Below are 4,385 nucleotides of genomic sequence, written 5' to 3'. Positions count from 1 at the left end.
TGGACTTAAAGCTCACAAGGTTTGTGAGCTGACCACTATCTTGAACTAACCAGAGACTCAGATAGTCAGGAGTTCATTCTACAATGGTTACAGGGAACCTTCAAATGCCCTTCCAGGCAGTTGGTCCTTAACACCCCTTCTTTTTATCTTTACTTTACTGTAATAACTTTTCTTTCTTCTCCCGCTTTTTCTTCTTAACTATCTCCTCCTTCTCTTTATTTTTCCTTCAGGCTTTCTTCTTCTTCTTTTTTTTTTTTCACATACTACTGATGTTTACTCAGGACTAAGACAACATCTTACTCATTTCTGTGTGTGAACAGCTGCTTCAAACCCAATCAAAGGCCTGGGAACCATAACTTATAGTTTCCCTACCTAGCACAGTACCTTGCTTTATTAGTAAAGGGTCTAGAGTGATAACCCCAAATACTTAAAATAGAGAACTAAAATTAGGCCTTTAGGGAATATAGTGCATTGATTGCAATAATGGACCCAAATTGTTTATACATCCCTGTGTTCATGCTCTTCATAGTGTCTTCTCAGATGACTCAAGCCATTGGCTTAAGCCAGTGGGACAGTAACTGATACGATGGGAATAGACTTGAAAAGCACTTGTACACCGGGGTGGTCCTCTTCCTGCCCGTGAAGTCCTGAGCTGCAGTGTGAAGGAGCCCAGGCGAGCGAGCTGGAGCAGGAGAGGGCGCGTGGAACAGGCAGTGCGCCATCCACTGAGCTCCCCTATACCAGCTCTCCCCTGGGAGCCCAGCCAGGATCAGCCAAGCATGAGCCCAAATAGCAGAGTAACCTGGGTAAGCCTAATCCACACTGTGGACCCACAGAACTAGGAGCTACATAAATAGCTATTCAGTCGCTGAGTTTGGGGTTTCTGTTATGTAGCAAAAACTCAGTGATACAAAAGTAAATTTCCTTCATAAAAAGAACTACAGAGTTCTGGCCAAGATGGAGGCATAGGTAGATACGCTGCATCTCCCTCCACAGTGAAGAAGGAATACAGCTACCTCAAAACTAAAACAAAAAACAAACAAAAAAAAGATCAAAAACCAGAAGTACCAGAAAATCGAGCTGCATGGAAATCCAACAAACAAAGAAATAAAGAATAAACACTCATCCAGGCAAGTAGGAGCGGCAGAACCAAAGCGGAAGGAGTTCATCAACACCAAGCCATTATTATATGAAATGTTAAAGAGATTTGTTTAAGAAAAAGAAGATCAAAATATGAACATTAACATGACAACAAACCCACAACTATCAACAACTGAATCTCAAAAACAAAAAATAAGCAACAGAACAGAACAGAAACAGAATCATAGGTATGGGGAACATTGGGAGGGTTATCAGCTGGGAGAGGTTTCGGGTAGGAAGGGGGAAATGATGCGGGCATTAAGAAGCGTAACTGGTAGATACAAAATAGACACCAGGATGTTAAGAATAGTACAGGAAAGGGTGAAGCCAAAGAACTTATATGCAGGACCCATGGACATGAACTACGGGGGCTAAGATTGCTGGAGGGGAGAGGGTTACTGAGTGGAGGGGAGCAAACAGAAAAGAAATTGGGACAACTGTAACAGCATAATCAGTAAAATATACCACAAAGAAAGAAGTATAATTGGTAAGACAGGGGGATGTTAAGAATAGTACAGGAAGGGGTGAAGCCAAAGAACTTTATGCACAACCCATTGACATGAATTAAGGGGGATGGGATTGCTGGGTGGAAGGGCGGTACTGGGCAGAGGGAAGAAGCAAAGGGAAAAGAAATTGGAACCACTGTAATAGCATAATCAAGAAACATACTTAAAAAAAGAACCACATATCTTTCACACATAAAAAACTCCTACATATCATACTTACCTGGCAGGGGAGATACCATGATCAAGAAGGTGGTTTCCCCAGGGTGAGGCTCGCTCATTGCACTCCGGGTGTGCTGACCCCTGCGATTTCCCCAAATGTGGGAAACTCGACTGCATAATTTGTGGTAGTGGGGGACTGCGTTCGCGCTCTCCCCCCCCAAAAAAAAACAAAAAAACAAAAAAAAACTCCTACATATCGATAAGGGCCTGATTCCATATATACATCCTTATTCATGAGAATATTGGTATGTCCAGGTACATCCTTTTCAGTGAATTTCCTGGGAGATTGGCAACCCCTCCAGCCAACTAGGATGGTCACCAGGCAGAGGATGACTCACATCCCCATCAGACACACCCACTCATCACCTGAGTGCAGTGGGTGTCTGGTCCTGGGTGCTGGTACCTGCCCTCTCCAGGGACAAGTGGGGACAGACTACTAGGCTCCATGGTACACTCCTAACAGGCAGGTCCGACATCACTGAATTCACAACCTCAGGGCCAAATGGTCTCCCTCAAGTATTGCTGAGGACAGCTGCGGCCAGGTGGAAAAGCCTCTAACTACTCAAATATCACCTCTCTGCGTCCTCCTTACCTTAGAGTCACCACACACCACCTGCCTGACAGCCCCATGGAGTGTGAAAACAGACTGCTCCCAAGAGACAGATGGCAGCACACCTTTAGCTCAGCTACACTGCCCTAGATGAGGCACCTAAACAAACATCTGGCAAGCCCTTCTAATGCTCCCCTGAGCCGCCTGGTGGTGCACATTTCTTTGTTAAGCTTTAAGCTTTCCTGGGATCACAGATTTCCTTTGCTTTCTTTCCCTGACAGCCAGGTGTCCTGGACAGCTGGCCACATATAAAGGCTGAGTCATCCCCGTCCATGCAAATCTCTGGGAGAGCTGGGAGACTCACGGTACCATCCTTGCTTTCTGTGTGTTTCTCCTCAGCAAAACTCTTCACAGTTGAACTAACTTTTGACATCTGGCCTCCTGCCAGGGTGCAGAAGGACTCTCAAGGCCTCTCCAGATGGAGCCAGAGGCTAGGACCCTGCAGCAACGGATTATGAGGGAGGGTCACCACCATGACAAGCCCTAGCCAGACACTCCAAAGGACCACTCCTTTTCACCATTCGTTTAATATGCACTGATCTCGCACCCCACGGTGTCAGCCTGCATTAGCATGGAGCACCCCCAGGTCATGAACTAATGCACTATCCATGGACACATACGGCAGGTTCAATCCCCTGCATGTGTCATGGCAAGGCATGAAGAAGCCAATGGTATTTCAGAGGAAGGCCCCCTTCGGCCTCACCAGTCGGCCCTTTTATACCAGCATTTCATGACATCACTGTGAAGAGTTCTTGGGCCATCTACCTAAGAAACTAAGCAAGTGAGAGCTGCTGGCTTGAGCCTATCCATGGGGCTTAGTCACTGAGTAGGGGACCTGTAGAGGAGACACATGCTGGGGTCACACTTTGTCCTGCAGTCAACTAGCCCAGATGTGTGTTTCAGCATGTGGGTCTGCCCTAGTCCATTTGTATTTTCAGCAGAGTGGACGGGCCGGGACCTGGGGTGCTGAGAGCTCCCTCCACCCATGGAATGTGCTTCTCACATGCCCTCAGGGAGACTGCACACCCAGAGCTACCTCGGGGGCTCCTAAGCCAGGCATTTCGCAATTATTACCTGACGTCTACACAACAGACACTGCAAAACCATAATGGTCCCACTTTAAAGATTAAGAGAAGCCAGGAGAGGTTAAATAACTTCCTGCCACTCACACACCAGAAGAGCACTGGGCTTAGCCCTGACAGTCAACAGAAGCCAAGCTATGATGCCCCCTCAGACTGCTGCCCCATAATTCCTAAGGAGATGGCCAGAGCACAAGGATGAAGGTGGCTGTGACTCGAGGCGGCCCCAGGTATTGCGCTGCCTTAGAGCACTTAGAATGGTCAAAGTTCTGTTACAAGAGAGAGGAAGAAAGGAGAAGTGGAGTTTCTGGCTTTCCTGCTTTCACTAATCAGACACATCCTCCCTCTCTTCAGAGCAGCCCCCCTGGGCCCAGCTGCAGCCACCTGGGAGTCTGGAGAATTTCTAGGCCTGTGCTGTGAGGTCAACATGCAGGTGACACTTCTCCCCACCCCAGGAGACCAGGCCCTGTGATCAAGGAGGCTTGTGGCCCCTGTACAGCCGAGAGCCCAGCACAGACCAGACCCTGAAGCCTGGCCACATCTCCTCGATGGCCCATCACAGCCAGCCACTGAGGCAAAGGAATTTTGTTCCCACAAGATTTATGAACCAAGGTCTTACTGTCCTCCAGAAAAAGCAAACTCTTTAAGTCAATGTCTGAATACAGGCAGGTCGGCTGGGTGATTCTGGCCACATCATTCTGGCCTACGGAGCTCTGCATGGCAGTGAACCCTAGCCCCTGGCACTGGCTGGTGGCCCCAGGATCCCGTCTGTAAAACTGCATTCGAGTCAGGATACTTACAAATGCTCTGTCGGATCCACACCCAGGCGCT

The 4,385-nt window shown here is 48.0% G+C and overlaps 1 non-coding gene across 1 annotated transcript; it reads left to right on the top strand.

Annotated features, from left to right (window-relative positions):
* Positions 1 to 1,858: 1,858 nt before the first annotated feature.
* On the top strand, positions 1,859 to 2,022 carry LOC150002011 (U1 spliceosomal RNA). The gene has a single exon (XR_016513255.1). It is a non-coding gene; the product is annotated as a U1 spliceosomal RNA (small nuclear RNA).
* The last annotated feature ends 2,363 nt before the right edge of the window (positions 2,023 to 4,385 follow it).

Source organism: Furipterus horrens, unplaced genomic scaffold, assembly GCF_987537825.1.
Source record: "Furipterus horrens unplaced genomic scaffold, mFurHor1.1.pri manual_scaffold_9, whole genome shotgun sequence".
NCBI classification, from domain to species: domain Eukaryota; kingdom Metazoa; phylum Chordata; class Mammalia; order Chiroptera; family Furipteridae; genus Furipterus; species Furipterus horrens.
This window is presented reverse-complemented; position numbering and strand designations above follow the sequence as displayed.